Source organism: Oryx dammah, unplaced genomic scaffold (genome assembly GCF_014754425.2).
Source record: "Oryx dammah isolate SB20612 unplaced genomic scaffold, SCBI_Odam_1.1 HiC_scaffold_29, whole genome shotgun sequence".
Taxonomy (NCBI): Eukaryota; Metazoa; Chordata; class Mammalia; order Artiodactyla; family Bovidae; genus Oryx; species Oryx dammah.
The window spans coordinates 32,765,977-32,790,033 of NW_024070213.1; the positions used below are offsets into that span (position 1 = coordinate 32,765,977).

The 24,057-nt window shown below is 37.1% G+C and overlaps 1 protein-coding gene across 2 annotated transcripts in view; it reads right to left on the reverse strand.

Moving 5' to 3' along the window:
- Positions 1–24,057, reverse strand: part of SOX5 (SRY-box transcription factor 5) — a 1,158,063-nt gene that overhangs the window by 583,895 nt on the left and 550,111 nt on the right. For both annotated transcript variants that reach the window (XM_040235353.1, XM_040235352.1), the window contains exon 6: positions 4,435–4,476. The gene's annotated coding sequence lies outside the window, so the exon portion shown is untranslated. The remainder of the gene's footprint in view (positions 1–4,434; positions 4,477–24,057) is intronic.

Consider the following 24,057-nt stretch of genomic DNA (forward strand, 5'->3'; position numbering starts at 1 on the left):
ATCACCAATTCAAAGGACATGAGTTTGAGTGAACTCCAGGAGATAGAGAGGAAAGGTAAGCCTGGCATGCTGCAGTCCACGGAGTCACAAAGAGTCAGATGTGACTTACTGACTGAACAACATCAAGTATTAAGGTTACCACCAAAAGTCAGCTTCTCTTGCTTTCCAATCTGTGTTAGTATTTCCAACTGTGCCTGCCGAGGAGGCAGAACCAGTTATCACTGTGGCCACGCTATACTCATAACACTCAGTCTCATATCCAAATGATTATCCAGATAGAAATAACATTTTATATAAACCAAGACCCCACTTCATCTCGCTACTACTGCACTCTCAACAACAACTTTTGTGCAAAACTCTAAACAGGGATTTTTTTTTTTTTTTTTTTTTTTGCAAAAAGCTAAGCAATCTGGTCCTAAGAAAGGTATTCAGTGTCACCCGAAAGTCTAAGGTCAGTAATTAGGTCCCTTGTAATAACTGAGTCACTTGAGGTTTATATGGTTGCCATATACCCACTGCATCAACCTGACAGAAAAGAAACTTTCTTTCTTCTGCTCCCTTCTTTGAACAGACTTTACTTATAATGTAAGAAGCAAGAATGGTTCCAGAGGAACTCTTGTGAACCACGGCGTCAATCATGCGAACATTAAAACACGGCTTGCTACTCATTACTATATAAAGTATTCTCTTGCTCTGTGGAAAATGGTTTCAAATAATTGTTGTGTTCGAACGGGAGTTTTGTTCTTTTTTAATATAGCAGTTTGAGAGAGAAAAAAACTTAAAGATATATTCAAGAAGCAAACCAATATTATAAGAGTTGAATCAACTAATTTTCATCGAATGACATCCTCATATGCACACCAAGTCATATATCACAGGCTTCTAAACTCAAAAGATAGACTTCCTGACTGTGCAGTTGGTAAACTGATGTGAAACAGCAACAAGAAAGGGAAAAGTAACTGACTTGACCTGCCTGAGCAAAGAAAATTTTTCTCTGACTCTGAAATGCTTTTTTTTTTCTCTTTCTTCCAGGCTTCTCTACTGCATAGCTAAGAAGCATTGAGTGGAATCAAGTCTGAAAAGATCTTCACATTTAGTTCTTATTTCTCCTTCTGGTTTTAGCACAGTTGATCTTCGACATTGTTCGCTTGTGGTCTGTGCTAAAGAATGCTAGATGATGTCAGAATAAGACAGATATTTACAGAAAAGAAACTAACTGGATGACTGATTAAATATCAATGGCTTTAAATGTTTCTGAGTGACAGAAACTGATGAGTATTCTACAACGTTTGAAATTCAAGTCCACAAAGACCTATCTCCTTAGTATACAGGCCAGAGCTCTTTAACTATGGTTTCTCTGTAGGAAACAGTAGAAGAGTGGGAACCATATCTTCCTCAAGACAAGGCCCTGAAGAGTTAAGAGCTTGCCAGTGGGCCACCCACAGAAAATTTTACTCCTTATATGAAGCACCATGCTAAGTTATAGGAAAATAAATGAACAAAATATCCAGGCTAGCAAGTCTTTCAAAGAAATTCTGAGACTCAGAAAACGAAAGAGAATTAGGAGACATGATGCTGCCAATCTTTTGTAGAGTGGCCCTGGGCAAGTTATTTTGCATTTCAGTTTCTTCAGCTCTGGACTGATGTTACCACAGCGATGACTGATAATAAAAACATCCTCACAACAACTCCTAGGAATAATATTGTGAGAACTGATGTGTGTACAGTGATTTAAGGATGAGGAAAGAGAGGCACAATGTTATACTATTTTAAAGTGCTTTATCAACCAGCCTATTACATAATGTGTTATAATGTACCGTGTGCCCATGGAAACATGAAATCATGCATAATTCTTAAGTACTGCCAGATGCGTAGCTATAACAAATTTCAACCCTTCCTGAAGAATTCACCCACACATTCACTTCCCCAACCAGTATTTCCACTGGTAACTGTCAGAATTGAGAAATCATAGAAAAGACCCTTATTCACGCCTCTGTGGTCATTACATATAGTTTGCTTCATATTTGGGTCGGGAACATGCCTCATTCATGATTTTATAACTAGTGACTTGGCCTGATCTGGTATACAATTAGTGCTCAGGAAATGTTTATTGAATGAGTGAATGAACAGACAAATAACAGTTAGACATAGTAAATCAAAAAATAAACTTTAGCAATGGCAATAGTTAGACTAAGAAGAGTCTCTAATGTGAGAAACATTTCAAGTGGAGGTGGTCAAAGTCTGGCTCCCTCCCAGCAAGTCTATATGTTATTTCCTAGTATTAGTTCATGTGTCAGTTGTCATAAGTTTCTGGAATGTACAAGTAATCCTATTTACAAGAGATCCTTGCCATTCTCAATGGAGCCATCTGGCTTTACTTAAGGATACTGAATGAGTTCATTTTTCAGTGGCTGGAACATGGTACTAACAACCTGCACACATATTGAAGAATTTCTGAATATTATGATATACCTGTGAGAGGTAAAGAAATACTCTAAATTCTAAACTCATATTCACAAGGCACACAAATGCAATGAAGTGGAAAAAAAAAAAAAAAAAGAAACTCTGTACTTAGAATCGGAGGATCGAGCTCTGCCACATCCTTGCTCTACATAACCAGAAATTGGCCAACATAACTAGTTTTCCCTGAGCCTCTGTTTTCATCTGTAATGACAACTATGTGTAATTTAAAAAAACTCAAGCATCCAGGATCAATGTGGCAATGTAGTAATATGTAAGTATATAAATAGTAGATAAATGGAAAATGCCACAGGATAGCATGACAACTAGTTATAAAATGGCAGAGAAGTCTAGGATGCTGCATATAAACTGTGAGATCCTTGAGCTCAAGGTCCATGACTTACTTATCTCTACAGTGCTTGTACCTAGCACAGGGATGGCCTAAAAAAAACTGAATGCATCACCAATGTCAGCTGCTGAGTTGGAGGCACCAACAAGAGAGATGCATTCAATTCTCAGAGGGGCCCTTCCAAGCCCCCCTCTGATAAACTCTCTAATATGGCATTTTTCAAAGTGTGGTCCTTCCACAGCCAGCACTATAGTTGGCTAGTTTGTTTGTTAAAATTACAGGCTCCCAAACCTCTTCCAAAGAGATTGTAATGCAATATTTCAAGCACTTGAGATAACTTGTATACACTGGGATAGTATGTTTTAAATTTACTTTTGAAAATCCAGTAGCTATGGCACAAGATCAGTTCCAATGAAAGTTGTGTGCTAACTCATATGTTTTATATATCCAGCTTTTTATAGTTTACAAACTGCTTTTAAATACATAAAAGCATAACATTAAAACAATGAGAAATCCTTAAAAATTTATAGTAATAACAAGTGTAAGATAATATAATTTTGCATCCATAGTAAAATTAAATGTGTTTGATTTTTCCTTAAAACATTACAAGGTTATTGTGTTTGTCTTCCTATGGTTCTGGACCTCACTTTGCTCTCTACAATACCTTGGACTCAAAAAGGGTGTGCTCAATAAATATTTGTTATATAGAACAATGAATATGTGTGTGTACATATATATATATATATATGAACTTCCTCAGGGTTCATGACTTACTCATGACTCAAGAACTCACATCTCAGAAGGGTTGCACTCTTAAAATATGCCTGTTAATACATAAGGATGTGTTCACATGACAGAGTTTATAGCCTAAGTTCTCTTTATCAGAAGAGGTAGGGACACAGGGCACAAATATAGGCTATTAGCTAAAGAGATTTCATACACATTCCTCTGAGATACTAATTTTTAAGCTGAGGTTGAAAATGAAAACTAGAAGGTAATTATCCTTAATTTCCAAATGCTTTAATTTTAAAATTAAACCCAGTTGCATAGAAAAGCCTCCCTGATGAAGAATGGCAATTTGCTTTGCAATGAGGGACAAAAGGGTATAATAGTTTGGGGATTAGAGGGTATGCAGTGGTCAGATTCGTGTGCAGTTACCGTAATTACAACAATGGATTGGCGGAGAGATTAAATTCAAGAACCTGATCTTGACTAGCTGCTTGTTCTGGACTCCAGGTCTGATTACTCAGTGTCTTCCAACCCCTTGAAGATGAAGGCAGAGGAACTAACTAGTTGCAGGTATCAAATACAATGACATGAAAAAGGCAAGAACCATATGGATGTTGTGTGGTAGTGATGTTCTTGCTAATCAAAGATCAGAAGTCCAGTTTCCACAGGCAAGCCGCTTCTAATCAACTCTTGGGATGCATGATGATAGATTTGAGAATATTCAAGCTAATAAGATAAAGATTGGGGATAGATACCTCCAAAATGATTAATCACTAAATAGGTTCAATGCCAAAGTCCATGACTTTAAATTGTCAGTTGCCCACAATGACCACCATCAACCTCATCTCCTCACCTCAGTCCCAGGCCCTTGATTTCCACGGAGCATCAATCCTTACCTTTTCTGTCTCTCCTTTGCCAACAACACAAAGGCTCAGTACCTATAATTACAAAACCACATGAATCCTGAATTAATTTGGAGTAGGATGAGGACATAGACAACTTCACTATAAAGGAGCTTTGCTCCTAAGAAGGGGCTATGCTTATCAATCCATGCATTCCTTTATTTTTTCCTTCCAAAAGTATTATACCTCAAGGAACTTATAACCTAAAGATACATAATAGGATTTCAAAAATTGTGCATTAAAATAATAAATACAGAATGAACAAATGTCCTGGGGATTAAAATGGTCATAATTCTGTAATGAACCAACCGTATAAATTTGTCAAAAAGATATAAACCCTCTCCTGATTATCAGTTGATATGGAGGGCTGAGAAATGTAGAGTGTTCTTAAAGTTTGATCTTATTGACTAAAAAGAGTCAATACAGGAAAAAAAAAAAACACAACATAATTTAACCAATGTAGGTATTTGGAAGATTTAATAAAATCCTGAACTTTAAGATGGCATGAAGTAGAAATCAATCTACTAAATTAATTTAATAAAGGAGGAGATGGCAGAGGACGAAATGGTTAGGTAGCATCACCAACTCAATGGACATAAATTTGAGCAAACCCTGGGACACAGTGGAAGACAGAGTGGCCTGGCAGGCTACAGTCCATGAGGTCACAAACAGTCAGACATGACTTAGCAACTGAACACAACAACAAAGAAATCAATCAAATAAGAAAGTAAAAACAGTCTAAATTTTGGGTTGGCCAAAAAGTTCATTCCAGTTTTTCCTTTAACATATTATGGAAAAACCCAAACAAATGTTTGATCAACCCAAGAGCCTCTGACAAAGACATAGTGAAAACAAAGATGAAGTAGACACACATAACAGATGATCTTAAGTGCTTTCTAAAGCAATTAGTCCCTGTAAAATCATTTTGGAAGTAACACAGAGAGAGAAAAATACAAAGGTCCATCTAGTCAAAGCCATGGTTTTTCCAGTGGTCATGTATGGATGTGAGAGTTGGACCATAAAGAAAGCTGAGAGCCAAAGAATTGATGCTTTTGAACTGTGGTGTTGGAGAAGACTCTTGACAGTCTCTTGCACTGCAAGGAGATCAAACCAGTCCATCCTAAAAGAGATCAGTCCTGAATATTCATTGGAACGACTGATGATGAAGCTGAAGCTCCAATATTTTGGCCACCTGATATGAAGAACTGACTCATTGGAAAAGACCCTGATACTGGGAAAAATTGAAGGCAGGAGGAGAAAGGGATGACAGAGGATGAGTCGGTTAGATGGTATCACCAACTTGATGGACATGAATTTGAGCAGGATCCAGGAGTTGGTGACGGATGGGGAAGCCTGGTATGTAGCAGTCCATGAGGTTACAAAGAGTGGGACATGACTGAGCGACTGAACTGAACTGAGAAATACTAAGAAAAAGAATGAACAAAAAAGTGTGAAAACTAGAATTGATGTTGTTTGTACATAAATAGAATAAGCAGCAAATTCCAGAGGGTAAGTATCTACAGAAACATTTTTCAGTGTTTATCAGAAGAGCAGAGTGGCGAAAGTGTGGTACATTTTTGCAGAAATCAGTTAAAACAACACAGAAACAAAACCACCTCTGGTATAAAATGTACCAGTGGTTAAAAGTTCACAGTCACCCTTAAAAATGTCTTAAGGCACACAGAAAGGAAAAAATTACTCTTATTTGCAACTAAGCAATGGGGGAAAAGGTGAAGAGTAAGCAATTATCCAAAATGGCACAGAGTTGAAACCAACAACAAGATGAACATAGGTGGTCAGAGATTCCATTTAACCTTTCACCTGAAGGTTGCCATCTTCCCAAGAGAACTGATTCTACCAGTGGCTCGGTTCTGATTCAGAAGGAAAAGAGTCACTTTCTGAGTCATAGCATCACTCTGGTTTTCCTTTCGGTCCTCCGTTCCAAGCCTACCAAATCCCAACCCATTTTAACTTGGCTAAAGGTGGCCTGGCTGGCACTAGAATTTAATGCTTCCATAAATGAACTCTGATTGACATGAACGATGAGTCACTCTCAGAAAAACTTGTACTGCTGCCATTTGGTCAGTTTGGGGTTTGTTTTTAAAAAGAACGCCAGTTGAGGTTGAGCAGAAGCCAGGGTGTGTTTTTATTTTATGTCTCAAATAAAAATAAAGAGCTGGGTATGAATAATCAAAGTGGCAGGCACCTCCCTGGATACTTCTAAACCTTCCAAAAGCAGTCCCCAGGCTCAGCAAAATGTAATATAGTAAAAAACAACCATCAACAGTATTAGTACCAAGCGTTTGCTCCAGAAAAATAAAACAATTCTGAGTCCCCTCTAGTCCCAAACTCCAGTGCTTTTCAACAATATATTAAGTTAAAATATCCTTTTTGGAGGATGATAGTTCTAGAAAAAATATCCCTGGAAATTAGAAGAATATCACATAAAAGAAAGATATGTACTCTTATCTAGTATAACTCTTAAAACAAACAGAGATTCTTCAATTAGTCATATATACTGTATCACTCTCTATGTGCTAAGTCACGCTCAACTCTTCACAACCCTATGGACATGCAGCCCACCAGGCTCCTCTGTCCATGGGAATCTCTAGGCAAGAATACTGGAGTGGGTTACCATGCCCTTCTCTAGGGAATCTTCCCAACCCAGGGACTGAACTCCAGTTTCTTAAGTCTCCTGCTTTGACAGGTGAGTTCTTTACCATTAGTGCCACCCAGGAAGCACATTTCACCCTCTAGTACGAGACATATGGTCAGCTTCTTGTTATTCTGAGACTGATCATCAGTTTTATGGATTAAGGATTCTCTTCACTCCCCTCTATACAGCTTTTATTTTCTTTGGATAGTTCACAATACTTACACAATTAGGAAAGAAAGAGAGAGGAGATAGGGTGAAGAAGAGGTAGTTAAAAGCAAGAGGAAACTAAAAGTGAGAATAAATAAGCTATGGATCAATTCTTTAAAAAAAAATTTATTGTGACAAGAAAGGGAAAATAGTAGGTAAAAAAGGGCTTCTCTAAAATTTATGGATTTTGTCAACAATGTTTCTAAAAAAAGAATCAGAGATGAGAGGCAAGTATACAACAGGCCAGTGGGGAATACCGATAACATTGCTTCAAATATTTGGAACACTGAATCAAAAGAAATCGGGGACGTTTTATGCTAAGGTGGAAAAAAGAACAATGTAAAGAATATTAGGAAAATGTCTATTCCTACATTATGATGTATCTGGAAGTAATTAACCCTATAGTTATACATCAAGATGATACATAAAAAGATATTTCAGAAAACTTGTGATGAAAAAGAACTTTCAACTGTGCATGATCTGAGTCAAGTTAAATGGCCACTGCCTAGCTGTAAAATGCTACTGCTGATTTTCTCATGCCCTTGGCAAAACTACTCCTACAGTATTTTTATTTCAAGAAAGGCCAAAGCCTTTCATATATATTAGCACCTTAACCGCCAGTTTATTTCTGAGATAGATAGGCATTGTTATCACACTATAAACACAAGGCAAAATGATGCAGAGGGGCTGGTCTAGTGAGCCCTGAGAGTGCCCTGAACTAGTCTAGTGAGACATGCCTTGTCCTCTCACCTAGAGTTGGAGCCTCAAGAATAGAAACCAATTTCAACACACCCCCAAGCAGTTAGCACAACCCTAGAAACTTAATACGGATTTTTCTTAAGTTGAAAATTGAGCTCAGTGATTCAGAAAGATCTCTTGGACCAGACTGCTGCCATAATCAGAAAATAATACTTAGTATCTTCAAATGTACCCCAGCTTTTGTATCTTCAAAAGAATAGAAAAATCTTCCTAAAGAAGGCAACTGAATGTAGACCTTTCTTGTGAGCTCTTTGACAATGACTGTGAAGTGTTTTTAATTGTGCTGTGTTTAAATAACAGCATGGAAACTAAAGTCATGCTCTCTGTTCCAAAGTCCTGCTTTAGAAACAGATGGACATGTTTCCTCTGCATGGCAAGTCCATGGCCTCACACACCAAAGTGAGTTTCACCTTCACCCTGGATTTCCCAGAAGAATAAAAGACATAAATAAAAGTGAATAAGTGAAAGTGCTAGTTGCTCCATCATGTCTGACTCTGCAACCCCAAGACCATAGGCCACCAGGCTCCTCTGTCCATGGAATTCTCTGGGCAAGAATACTGGAGTGGGTTCTAATTCCTTGTTCCAGGGGATCTTCCTGAGCCAAGGACTGAACTCAGGTTAGTTAAAAGCTTAATAATTTTTTAATTACATAGTTGCCATGAAATTATTAAGCTTTTAATTTTACATGAGGGGCTTCCCTGATGGCTCAGATGGTAAAGAATCTGCCTGCAATGCAGGAGACCCGAGTTCGATCCCTGGGTCAGGGAGATCCCCTGGAACAGGGAATTGCTACCCACTCCAGCATTCTTACCTGGAGAATTCCATGAACAGAGGAGCCTTGCGGGCTATAGCTCATGGTGTTGAGAAGAGTCAGACACGACTGAGTGACTTTCAGTTTTCAGGTGATTAAAAGAGAGTTTTGCACAGTTTTCGAGCTGCAGCATTATAACAACTAACTGTAATCAGGACAGACCTAAGTGGAGATCAGATACTGGGAAGGATCTCGAGCTGAGACTGTAGTGGTTACACTGTGACAGATGAGTGTATCTGTATAAGGAAAATCCCCTAGTTAGGGACCACAGCAGGATCCCATCCATCACATTACATGTGAGCTCAGAGAACTGAACCTCTTGAAGCATTTTTGGCAGCAGGGAGAACTTTTAGCATCCTAATGCTTTTACAAGGCTGGATTTTCCTTTTCTCCCCCATGTGCTTCAAGATTTCATAACATGAGAAACATAGGAGCAAAAGTTAAAATGCTTTAATGGTCCCCATAGGCTATTTAAATAAACACTGTGATTGCAATTTAGACAATCTGGAGTCCATTCAATATTAAATCTCCACCCTAAGCTACAGCTACTACACAAATAGGGAATTCATGGTATACTCCACATGGCCATTTACTACTGCAAAGACTGCCTCTTGACAATCATGGGGAGGAGTTAGCCAGGCCTGACATTACACCAGTTAAATCTGTCAACAACTGGAGAGAAAGCTCTGCTGAACAAACACACTGATCCCTCTCACACAGCCTGTCTTTGTCCTGACAACGCTACAACCCCACTAATCTCATACCATCTTCAGCCATGCAAGCAGAAACTTCTTTTGCAACCAGCAGTAACAAAAGATGCCTTTCTTTATTTTCACACACTGTATGTATATATTTGTGCTTTTGCTTCCGCTCCCGCCCCCGCCATTTCCACTCCATCCTACAGACCCGATCCTAAATAAAGGCTGATTGGAAGAAGTCATAAGTTAGTCCTCATCTCAGATAAATACATGAAGAAAGAGGCCAGAGGATTGATCAGGTCCTTTTGACCAGGCCCTCATAAGACTAATACTCCATGATGTACAGTTTTGTCTGTACCAGGGAAAGAATAGATTTCAGAAGTAAGCAGGCAATAAATATCCTAAAATATGATGTGTCAAATTGAAACAATTGGGTGGTGAAATACATAGAACCGCTGAGTGTTCCTCCAACAACTTTCAGGCACCAGGGGCTTCAAGGAATCATGGTGCTCTTTTTCACTTTTATGTATTGTCGAAAAAAGTATTGTATGAGAGTAACATTTTAGCTATGGCATTAGAAAAACATTATTATTAACTGATAATTTCCTAGCTATAAAATATAATGTAGCATTTATGTGTTGGGATAAAATGAATATTTTTAGGTATAATTTACATTCAGTACAATGAAATGTCTTAATACAGCTAAAAGAATTTTTATCTATGTACTTATTTATGTAATAACATTCAGGTTAAGAGATAACATATTTCTGTTGCCCCAGATGGTTTATTTCTGCTCATTCTCAAGTCAATTCTCCACCATAGGTAATGAATACATGGATAAATTTTGTCTAGAGCAAAACTAGACTAATTTTGCCTAATTGCCACAGGTAGTAGTTGTGTTAGTCGTTCAGTTGTGTCCAACTCTTTGTGACCCCAGGGCCTGTAGCCCACCAGGCTCCCCTTTCATGGGATTTCCCAGGCAAGAATACTAGAGTGGTTAGCCATTTTCCTTCTCCGAGCGATCTTCCTGGTCCAGGGGTCAAACCCAGGTCCCCAGCATCCTAGGCAGATTCTTTACTGCCTGAGCCATCTGGGAAGTTTTGCCTAAAACAAACATCTTTAAGTGTTACATGCCAAATACTATGTTGCAAATTTTCTTGCCTTATCTCATTTTAACTTCAGTTAATCCTAAGTACAAGAGGAGACAAGCATTTCTGTACCAGGTTTCCAAAAGAAAGGATAAGAAACTCAATCAACATAAAATTGCATCTGAAATTCTAAATCCATTACACTCAAGTGATGTTCTACTATATTTATATTGTATAGACCATTAAATATGCCCTGTGATTAATGGTTTAAAATTAAATGCATAACATAAGACACTGTTAATAAGAATATCAATCCCATTCTATTTGGCAGGAACTGGGCTATTGACTTTATTGCCTTATTTAATCCTCTTATCAACCCTGTAAGGCAGCTATTGCTATCTTCATTTTGCAGATGGCTCAAGAAGGTGAGAAGATTTGCCCACTTTTAAGTAATAACTGTATTCAAATCTTGTACTTTCTGACTCAGAGTGCTTAGTTTACAGTAAGTGGTCAATAAATGTGCGTTACGTCACTGAATTAAAAGGGGATTAAAAATGCTTGGGAAAGAATAGGCTATGAAAATGCTAAGCAAATTTGTTTATCACTTTGATGATAACATTTATAGGAAAAAAATGACAGAACCTTTTTGGTGATGGTGATGGTGTGTTTCTTAGATGAATCTTAGATGAAATCTTAGACATTACTTAGTCTCTTCCTCTTATCTTATGGAGACCATTTTCTAACAGTCTTCATTGAATCTGTTACAATATTGTTTATGTTCTATGTTTGGGGGTTTTGGGCCACAAAACATGCGGATTTTAGCTTCCCAAACAGGAATCTAACTCTCATGCCCTGCGTTAGAAGGCAAAGTTTTAACCACTGGACCACCAAAGAATTCCCTCTTCCCTTATTTTAGAGATGAATGAACTGAAACACAAGTGACCTGTTCAAAGACCCAGAGTCAGCTAATCTTAAACTTTGGACTGGAATTCAGGTTTCTCTGTTCCCATTAATGTGTTAGCTATGTTCTATTTCTTCAGTTGTGAATCAAGCACATGGCATGGTTTCTAAATATGTTTGCAACTAAATCTGATAAGTTTATCAATGCTGCAAAGAGCAGTGACAACTAATGTATGCTCCTGAATGAAAAAACAGACTGCCATATAAAAGATTTGTATGATAAAGTAAATCATTAAATATACTCAACCACCATATGGAACTGGTAGTATCTATAGTGAAAGTTAGAAATAAAAGAGAACAATGATGGCAGCAAATATCAAGAAACTTGATACCTATTTCGAAGACACTGCAGGCTCACAGGTTTGAAAAGAAAATCATCCAAAGATAACCCTCCATTTGATCAAGGAGGAAGCGTGCGCAAGGAGATGAGAACCTTGACCACGGCCACAAAGCTCCTTAGTGGCATTAAGTATGGCCAAGCCACTAACTCCCAGGCCAGGGTTTTGTCTGTTAGCACTGTTTCACCCACTACTCCATGAGACGTTGCCAAAGAAAACCTACTCCTCTCCTGAACAAGTAAAATAAAATGAAACATTAATATTAAAGTTTTACATGCTTTAAAAGATACCCATTCAAATATTAGCAGTACAATGATCAAACAGCTTCTACTTTGAATGCATTGTCGAACTAGACTTTGGTACTTAGGACACATTAATTTCAAAAGGATTACTAAAAGAAACAAAGCATAAATAAGTCTTAGAGAAGGTTGGGGTGTAAGATACGTCTTTCAACTCATTCATTATACTAAAGCGTACAGCTCAAAAATGGAAAATATAGTTTTTAAAAAAGATTTTTTCTATGACATATCATGATGGAATGCACTTTTCTTCTCCATTTGAAACTGTCAGTGATGCACAAGTGATTTCATCCTGTGAACCCATGAGGAATGGAACTATGTGCAAGCCTTCCAGCTGTTGTTCATCCAGAATTGTGATATTTATTCTGGAAGAAGCAAACAACAGATGCATTTGGAGAATGGGAGTTCACCTGGTTCTTACACTATATGAGCTCAAATTCAATTTTCTAGTGAATAAACATCTTGTCAAAGAATACTTACCATCACCATCACCAAAAAAGGGGGAAAAAAAGAAGAAGAAGCACAGTATAAAAGCTCAAATTCGTTTTTCCAGTGAATAAACATCTTGTAAAAGAAACACACCATCACCATCACCAAAAAAGAAAAAAAAGAAAGAAAAAAAAATGAAGAAGAAGAAGAAGCACATGTAAATGGGCTAAAGCTCATTTACACTTTGGACATCATAGACAACTTTAATTTTTATCTTCCATACCCCTCCCATATATACTGTAACTATCAAGTAACTCTTGGAGGTACTTCTTTGAAACATGTCTTTTTTTTTTTCCCCCTATCCATTTCAACATCTTATCTTGCTATCTTCTATAAAAATGGCCTCTTCATTTTCTGCGACAATAACTTAACAGTTTCTTTAAAGATGACATGAAATGTGTTTTCAGCTCTCTTTCCTGATTTACAGCCATTTTCAATACAACTGCCAACTAGGCATGAGAATCTATGAAAACACTTCTGGGTTCCTGAAGGACCATCTATCATTTTCAAATGAACATCTGTATTAGAAAACAGAATTTTTCAATAATGATTCAAATTTAGATCTGTTACCTAGAAAGTGCTCCGATTGCACACTTCTGATATCTTCTTAAAAGAAAAATACACACACAATGAATTTAAGCAATTGGTTTTATAAACCATGCATAAAAACAATTTTAAAAATTATTTATTGCCTTTCTACTTTATTTTTGCTCTCAGCTTTTGACTATTTGATAGGCAAAATAATAAACTGGAACATAGAGGAAACTTCTTGACAAATTTATCAAACAACTTCTTCATAAATTTCTAATAAAATCATAGTAGTCTAAGAAGTTACCTTTTTTGACCAGCCTATGTATTTCCTTTTTTCTAATTAGTCCCTTATAACATGACTCTTTAAGAGTGTACCAGTTACAATGGTGATAGCATGGAAATTTAAGAAATATCTTGTCTTTAAAAGCTAGCTTAAGTCTTTAATCCATGAGATTTAAAGTAAATTTGGTTCACTGGAAATTAAACACTACTAAGGGGCTTCCCTGGTCGCTCAATGGTTAAAGAAATTACCTGCAATGAAGAAGACCTGGGTTGTTCAATCCCTGGGTTGGGAAGATCCCCTGAAGAAGGAAATGGCAGCCCACTCCAGGATTATTCCTTCAAAATCCCACAGACAGAGGAGCCTGGTGGGCTATAGGCCATGGAGTCGCAAAAAGTCAGACACAACTGAGCAACTAAACCACCACCATTTACTATAAAGATGCTGAATATATATTAATTTGCACTCAATACATTAACTATCTTTGTTTCCATCAAAGTTCAATGTAGACAAATATAGAATAAGTTCACTTAACTAACTGCCTCCATTTTTTTTCCCCCAAATCCACTTTTTACTTGTAAGATCATAGACATTTACTAATGAGATTATAGGTGTGCTTGATCTATCATCAGGTTACACACAAAAATCATATGAATTTGTTTCCTCTTCTCTCAACACTTTCAGTTCAGTTCAGTTCAGTCGCTCAGTCGTGTCCGACTCCTTGCGACCCCATGAATCGCACCACGCCAGGCCTCCCTGTCCATCACCAACTCCCGGAGTTCACCCAAACTCATGTCCATCGAGTTGGTGATGCCACCCAGCTATCTCATCCTTTGTCATCCCCTTCTCTTCCTGCCCTCAATCCCTTCCAGCATCAGAGTCTTTTCCAATGAGTCAACTCTTCGCATGAGGTGGCCAAAGTATTGGCATTTCAGCTTTAGCATCATTCCTTCCAAAGAACACCCAGCACTGATCTCCCTTAGAATGGACTGGTTGGATCTCCTTGCAGTCCAAGGGACTCTCAAGAGTCTTCTCCAACACCACAGTTCAAAAGCATCAATTCTTCAGTGCTCAGCTTTCTTCACAGTCCAACTCTCACATCCATACATGACCACAGGAAAAACCATAGCCTTGACTAGACGGACCTTTGTTGGCAAAGTAATGTCTCTTTTGAATATGCTGTCTAGGTTGGTCATAACTTTCCTTCCAAGGAGTAAGCGTCTTCTAATTTCATGGCTGCAATCACCATCTGCAAACAATTTTGAAATTCTACATCTCCACTAGATCATAGATGATACCAAACTCCATAGATCAAATCCAACCTGTATATCTGATTCTAATTCTATAGAAAGCCAGTGAATGATCTCACAATCTTAAATCAGGAAGAAAAAAAAGAAGCTACCATCTGCACCTGGATAGCTATAGCGTGATTATAAAAACTAACAATATTAAATACAGTTAAACATTGCTGTACATCTTAGAACCTATTTGATTAATGACAAGAGTAGTGACAGACAGTTGCAATATGGAATCTAATGTTTATACTCAAACATTACATCAGTCATTGAGCCCAAATTTACCTTACTCCCACACAAACCTGGTGTCATGCTCAATGTTTATTTCTGTAAATTACCAAATAAAGCTCAATACTCAATTTAAGCAGTCTAATTTTTTTCACATGAACAAAATTGTACCTGTAAAAGAAAATCCCAAAGCCTTCCAAACCACACTCGAATTAGCTTTCACAATTTATCTGAGACTTTTATCACAATTTATCTCAAAAGTTTTGTGCCCTATGCTGAAATCTTAACTATGACTATAGCATGACCGAGAAATTTGGTCTCTGCTCTTTAGATTGCATTGTTTTTTACCCTCCAACATAAATCTGCTGCTTTCGTGCTAATAGGATATTTTAGTTCAGTTTGGTCGCTCAGTTGTGTCCCGCTCTTTGCGACCCGAGGGACTGCAGCACACCAGGCCTCCCTGTCCATCACCAACTCCTGGAATTTTCTCAGACTCATGTCTATTGAGTCTGTGATGCCATCCAACCATCTCATCCTCTGTCATCCACATCTCCTCCACCTTCAATCTTTCCCAGCAGCAGGGACTCTGTTCTTCCCATCAGGTGGCCAAAGTATCAGAGTTTCAGCTTCAGCATCAGTCATTCCAATGAATATTCAGGACTGATTTCCTTTAGGATGAACTGGTTGGATCTCCTTGCAGTCCAAGGGACTCTCAAGAGTCTTCTCCAACACCACAGTTCAAAAGCATCAATTCTTCAGCACTCAGCTTTCTTCACAGTCCAACTCTCACATCCATACATGACTACTGGAAAAACCATAGCCTTGACTACATGGACCTTTGTTGGCAAAGTAATGTCTCTGCTTTTTAATACGCTGTCTAGGTTGGTCATAACTTTTCTTCCAAGGAGTAAGTGTCTTTTAATTTCATGGCTGCAGTCAACATCTGCAGTGATTCTGGGAGCCCCAAAAAATAAAGTCTGACACTGTTTCCACTGTTTCCCCATTTATTTCCCATGAAGTAGTGGGACCAGATACCATGATCTTAGTTTTCAGAATGTTGAGTTTTAAGCCAACTTTTTCACTGTCCTCTTTTACTTTCATCAAGAGGCTCTTTAGATCTTCTTTGCTTTCTGCCATGAGGGTGGTGTCATCTGCATATCTGAAGTTACTGACATTTCTCCCGGCAATCTTGATTCCAGCTTGTGCTTCTTCCAGCCCAGCTCTGCATATAAGTTAAATAAGCAGGGTGACAATATACAGCTTTGATGTACTCGTTACCCTATTTGGAAACAGTCTGTTGTTCCATGTCCAGTTCTAACTGTTGCTTCCTGACTTGTATACAAATTTCTCAAGAGGCAGGTCAGGTGGTCTGGTATTCCCATGTCTTTCAAAATTTTCCAGTTGTGGTGATCCACACAGTCAAATTCTTTGGCATAGTCAATAAAGCAGAAATAGATGATTTTCTGGAACTCACTTGCTTTTGCAATGATCCAACAGATGTTGGCAATTTGATCTCTGGTTCCTCTGCCTTTTCTAAATCCAGCTTGAACATCTGGAAGTTCACAGTTCATGTACTGTTGAAGCCTGGCTTGGAAAATTTTGAGCATAACTTTACTAACATGTGAGATGAGTGCAATTGGGTGGTAATTTGAGCATTCTTTGGCATTGCCTTTCTTTGGGATGGGAATGAAAACTGACCTTTCCCAGTTCTCTGGCCAGTGCTGAGTTTTCCACATTTGCTGGCATATTGAGTGCAGCACTTTCACAGCATCATCTTTCAGGATTTGAAATAGTCAACTGGAATTCCATTACCCCCACTAGCTTTGGTTGTAGTGATGCTTCCTAAGGACCACTTGACTTTGCATTCCAGGATATTTGGCTCTATGTTGGTGATCACACCATCATGATTATCTGGGTCAGGAAGATCTTTTTTGTCCAGTTCTTCTGTGTATTCTTGCCACCTCTTCTTAATATCTTCTGCTTCTGTTAGGTCCATACCATTTCTGTCCCTTTTAAAGCCCATCTTTGCATTTGGTATCTCTAATTTTCTTGAAGAGATCTCTAGTCTTTCCCATTGTATTGTTTTCCTCTATTTCTTTGCACTGATCACTGAGGAAGGTTTTTTATTCTCTCCTTGCTATTCTTTGGAACTCTGCATCAAATGGATATATCTTTCCTTTTCTCCTTTGCCTTTCATTTCTCTTCTTTTCACAACTATTTTTAAGGCCTCCTCAGACAACCATTCTGTCTTTTTGCATTTCTTTTTCTTGGGGATGGTCTTGATCCCTGTCTCCTGTACAATGTCATAAACCTCCGTCCTTAGTTCATCAGGCACTCTGTCTATCAAATCTAATCCCTTGAATTTATTTCTCACTTCCACTGTATAATCATAAGGGATTTGATTTAGGTCATACCTGAATGGTCTAGTGGTTTTTCCCTACTTTCTTCAATTTAAGTCTGAATTTAGCAATAAGGTGTTCATGATCTGAGCCACAGTCAGCTCCCAGTGTTGTTTTTGCTGACTGTATAGAGCTTCTCCATCTTTGGCGGCAAAGAATGTAATCAATCTGATTTCGGTGTTGACCATCTTGGATGTCCATGTGTAGGGTCTTCTCTTGTGTTATTGGAAGAGGGTGTTTGCTCTGACCAGTGTGTTCTCTTGGCAAAAGTCTATTAGTCTTTGCCCTGCTTCATTCTGTACTCCTAGGTCAAATTTGCCTGTTACTCCAGGTGCTTCTTGACTTCCTACTTTTGCATTCCAGTCCCCTATAATGAAAAGGACATCTTTTGGGGGTGTTAGTTCTAGAAGGTCTTGTAGGTCTTCACAGAATAGTTCAACATCAGCTTCTTCAGCATTACTAGTTGGGGCATAGACTTGGATTCCTGTGATATTGAATGGTTTGCCTTGGAAACGAACAGAGATCATTCTGTCATTTTTGACATTGCATCCAAGTACTGTATTTCAGACTCTTTTGTTGACTAAGATGGCTACTCCATTTCTTATAAAGGATACTTGCCTACAGTAGTAGATATAATGGTCATCTGAGTTAAATTCACCCATTCCAATCCATTTTAGCTGATTCCTAAAATGTCAATGTTAACTCTTACCATCTCCTGTTTGACCACTTCCAATTTGCCTTGATTCATGGACCTACCATTCCAGGTTCCTATGCAGTACTGCTCTTTACAGCATCAGACTTTGCCGTATTTTGACAAAATGTGGTCCACTGGAGAAGGGAATGGCAAACCACTTCAGTATTCTTGCCTTGAGAACCCCATGAACAGTATGAAAAGGCAAAATGATAGGACATTGAAAGGTGAACTCCCCAGGTCGGTAGGTGCCCAATATGCTACTGGAGATCAGTGGAGAAATAACTCCAGAAAGAATGAAGAGACAGAGAGAAAGTAAAAACAACACACATTTGTGGAGGTGATTAGGGATAGAAGCACCGACCGATAGACTATTTACTTCATTAATAACCACTGGCATTTAGAAACCTAGCATGTAAGACTTAAATGGAAAATCAAGAATATATGTGTCAACTTTTTATTTTGAGAGACAAGTGTCACTGTTAAACATTCTGTATTTCACATAAAAGGGCTATGACATGAGTTGACTGGATAGTAGGAACAAAGGAAAAGATATTTAGTTTTGTAAGTGGTTACTATAAAACTGAGGACAGATATATGGGAGAATGGAGTCATAATCTAAAACTGTCCACCTGAATTTGAGAAACCTTTATTATTCTATTTAAGAAAATTAAAGGCATGACTGAACCACAATTTTTTTTTAAAAGTCGTTGAAATAAAGTTTTAGTCTTCCCCAGTTGGAATAAAACTGGAAGTAATCATAGAATCTCATGGCTTGAGTTGCATTTGTTTGATTTTTGCTAAACTGTTTCATTCATGATATTTTTTAAAGGCGCTGAAGAGGTCAAAGTAGAATTATACTGATGCCCAATGTGATACAAAGGAAACACTCAGAAAACACAAATGTTCACGGAAGAGTAAGAAATAGAATAGCTGATAATTAGGTATGGAGCAAGGGAGTAAGGAAACGGAGAAGGAGGACTGCAGATGGAAAACAAAAATGCTCATAACTTTATCCCCACTGGCTTAACTTAAATCCTGCTTGTAGAACAAGGGAGTGTTTGGGGTTTTGATTTTTTGTTTTTGGATTTTCTTCTTCTTTAGCCCTTTCCCAACATGTGTGGCATCTAGCATCTGGGTTTGGGTGGCTTATTATTATCTTTCTAAACATATAGTTTGATATTCCTTTAATTAAAATGGTGACCATCACCCAAAACAACTTTTCTGGAGAGGGACCCTGTAAACCCACAAAACCCAGGAATGGGTTTGTTGAACCTGCAGGCAGTTTTAAGGGAGCATTAAAGACTTGGCAAGCCCTCTGTGCTCTCATTTTCTTATTCTCTATTATCTACCCACTTAATAATTTCAGAAACCTTAATCAGACTCTGACCAAAAAAATCCACACAGTGCTTGGGATAGAATGATAATACCATCTGTTTTCATTCTTATGTGGGTTCATTCCAGCTGTATAATCCTGCATTCTGGATTGCTTAACTTTATAATGATCCCGATATTATAGGTGATTTAAAGGAAACTCTCCTATGCCACTCGTCTCTTGCAAACATGCAGCTTCTTTTCAATTTGAAAAAGTCTGGCGCATTTTCATATTCATGTTGATCACATTTGAATTCTATAGATAAATAGGACGAATCCCAATACTAAAAAAGATCCAAAGCCATTTTCTCCTTTTTTTGGTAATGGTGGGTAAGATGGAAAGCTCTTCTAAAGAGTTTATTTGGCAGGAGACTTCTAATTCTCTTAAAGTCTACATGGCAATTTTAAAAACAAAATATCTAAACCATCCCTAAAAATAGAAACAACCAACTTACTGAGAACCTTCTCTCCTCTCCTATGTTCCTTAAGAATTCGATTACAATATCATTATTCAAGTATAATGCATAAGGAAGCGGTGATATGGTTTCCCTCTAGTCATGGTGACAACCGCAAATTCAGAGCAAAGGTCAAATGCTTTTAAACTCTTTGACACAGGAAAAATTAGCCAATGATATGGAAAAAATACACTCCAAATAATTCATTTTTGCAGATTTTAACAATCAATATGGAGCACCATATGATAGATATGGCTCCAACAATCTGTATCAATCATGAAGATTGGCAGTGGCAAACGACACAGACCAAGTTTTGTCATGCTACCCCAGTCGATTTTACAGACGATGTGTAACCAAGACTTACTCTGGTGCTTTCCCCGACACACCACACAATCCCTTCCAAGATCTGCTTCCAACACATTCAAGGGCTTTTCTGAACCAAACCTGACTGAAAACCTTTGGAGACTGGCACACAATTCTTATGATACTCCATGTTTTCCTTCCAATGGCTGCATCTTTAATACATTATATTGGGTCTTTCCCATCACACATTTAATGTGTGAAATTTCTAAACTCTTCCCCTTCAGTTATCTAAATTGAACTTTGGCAGCCAGCAGTTAACTGTTGGAGAGTTGCTCAAAAACGATCAAACCCTTTCTAGATCTGATTGCAAAAAGCATCAGTGCCAAGAGAGAAGTTTCAGTCTTCATCGTACACAAAATCAATATGTATGCTTCGCTCTGGAAAGACAGCCACCTTGAAAATAATTAATAAAACATCAAAGCTGCATACAACTTCAAAAATCCACACGAGACTGAAACATTTGAGGCAATTAAAAGAAATTACTAATTTATGGAAGGTGGTACTTCTCTTTGAAAGGTATTTTCATTTATATACACATATATGTATGTAAACTGAAATCTCACATTTGGCTTCAAAATGGCAATTTAAAATCTTAACAACATATCCACAGCAATTATGAATGTTACATTAAATACATAGACTTTGAAAAAACTTAAGAATAATTCATTTTCATTGAAATACAATGCATAGGCATATTAGAATTGGAAAGAGGCATAAATTTAATATTTATAATATGTACATAGGTGACATGACCTCCATAAAAGACATGGCAACAACATAAATCTCATTTATCAGCTGTATTTCACTGTCTTACAGAGTTACCTTTGATTTATTTATTCTTAACTATGTATGTCTTATTTGGTGGTGTATACTTAAAAAAACTGGTCAGGAAAAAAAAACAAAGATGACTATAGAGCACTACATATGGAATCGGGGAGATACAGAGAAACACAGAAACACAGAATGATAAATCAGTGAGGTGCCTGAGAAAAGGAAGGCTTGACCAAAGAGATGACGTTTGTTCTGCCTTTTAAAAATGACCCATAGTTTTGAAGGCTCTAAATGGAAAGACACACATCCAGAATGGATCTGAATACCTTAAGTAACTACATAAAGAGGAGGATGGAAAGCAGCATTGGGGTTAGATAGATCAAGGTCCTGTTTACCTGGTTAGGTGTTTAGATTTTATCCAGTAGGCAACTGAAAGTCATTAGAGGTTTTCAATCAGGAGGATGTCATACCCAGATTTGCATTTTTCAAACCATAACTGGCATCAACAATGAAATAAATTGATCTGAAACAAGAGACAGGAGGCGAGGAGTCCACTCAGGAGCATTCTATGATACATGGACAGACGGTCAGAACCTCAAGTGAGGTGGGAGCACTGACATCTAAGAGCAATTTTCTCTGTGCTCGCCATAAAGTCCTAAACTTACACATCCAAAAGTATTGATATCAAGGAACTACATGGCTTTTCAAAAGTTTACTTAGCCTTTTAGAATATATTTCTTTGTAGAGCACCTTTTCAGGCATTTCTTAACCAAACCTCTCAATCTCATTAGCAATGAAAGGATGACAAGTTTTACTCTCAGAGTAGATTTTTTTTTTTTTTTAATGAAAATATAGTTACTGTGACTTAGCACCTCTGCACCAAATGCCTTGGGAGCATCAACTGACCTACTTCTCTAATCGTCATTAATATTCTACACCAGATGATAAAGTAAAAATTAACTGTGTCGGTTACAGACTGTGTCTCCCCTTCCACTAGTTTTGCTCTGGTCAATGTCACCTCATGAAGCCAGCCAAAATGATAAAAATATATGGCATCTATTTGATATTAGAGAAAAAGTAGACTGGCTGGAAAGCTCTACATGGAATTAAAGACAAAGAAGCTGCATAAGGATTTAGTCAATATTTTCACTTTGAAGATGTGAGATTAAGTGATTTGCCCAAGATAAAATCAACTGCTGGAAGAGTTTTTCTAACAACACCACAGGAATCATGTAACTATTAACCTGTATTTCTGAAGCTATTCATTTTATAAATGATAGCAAAGTTGTTAATGAAATTGGGGAGAGAGGAGTTATTTTCCAAGGATCTACAAAACTGCATGACAGGGGAATCAAAAAATGTTGTATTTTTATATATTTCCTATATTAAGGAAGGTGTTTTATTTATTTATATTTTTGTTAAAGGAGAGGGACAGTCATTTAGTTTTTATCTACAAAGTTGCATTAATAATATCCCAATCCTCCAATGGTACTGAAACATATATACCAGTTTGAGACCATTGATTAAAATGATTGTTTCATCAGTTCAAATATATAAATTGTTAATGAGGTCAGTCAATCATTTGGGATATGTTCACTGATGATTAAGACCTTACAAAAATTACTGAACTGGTCAACTCTTCCTTTTGAAGTAAACTGATTTTTTAAATACCTTTTTCTATTTATAGTCTGTAGTTTCTTTGTATTTTGATAAATGACGAAACCATAATGTATTAGCATCTAAGTTGAAAACAGCATAATTATTCCCTGATTGATTTAAAAGTGATTAGTGAATAGAAATTTTTGTGTTGTATATATTTTCTACTGCTTTACTTATTCACAGTACAAGTAATGTAAGGCTCACAGGTCAAACCTCAAAATAATGGCATATTGTTTAAATACAGGAATAAAGGTATATCACTTTTACATCCTACTATTCTAAAAAATTTTAGCAAAACTTTCACAAAGTATCTTAGGAAGCAAACCCACATATGTAAAATAAAAACACAATTCTGAAAGGACAAAAAAGCTAAAAGACACATAAAAGCTATGTCACTGAGAAACACCTGCGTATTTTAGTTAGAAATTATATGAATAATGACATGACACCAAAATATGATGATACTTTGGAAAAATGTTTAGTATAGATTAACTGTCTCTAGAATTGCAATGCTAGGCACATAGAGGAGATCAAAAAATATTTTTTAATACAAATTTGATATTAATTATCTACAGCAATGGTATCTCCATATTATTTTTTATATCCTTCTATATTGCTAGAAAGTAACATCACACCATTAAAAAGATCAAAATAAAATTTGGTTTAATTGGTATCAATTTTTGTGTGCATTAGTGCAGGTACATATAACCCGTACAATTTTTATACATCTTTGAAACTGTTATTGCTAATACTAGTTTCTATTGTCTGTAGACTTCACATAGGACTATGGACTATGTATTGAAACTTCCAGTGTTTGAAGATCTGTTTCTCTGCCCTTTGGACTGTAAGTCATTTTTGTTCCAAAATATTGTTTGCTGCATTCTCACTGATCTGTGTGTTTCTGCATCTTCCCCAGGACACCAGAGCTATAACATACTGCTTACACTATGTAGAATGAGCACAAATATTGATAAGCAAAGTTAATTTTTTGAAGTCTTTGTGGGGGAAGAAAAGGCATTGTATCTAATATATGATCTTAACATATCTCATTGCAATGGTTAAATTTATAATTTAAAAAATGTTTGCCAAGGAAGCAAAAAGTGTTTAAGGGCAATTCTATGAACTTGTGTGTGTGTGTGTGTGTGTATAAATATATATATATATATATATAAATTAGAATCACCTTAGCTTAGTCTCTGTAATCATTAGCAGTAATATGCTTAATAACTTGTTAGTTTAATACATATGGCATCAAAGTATAGCCCA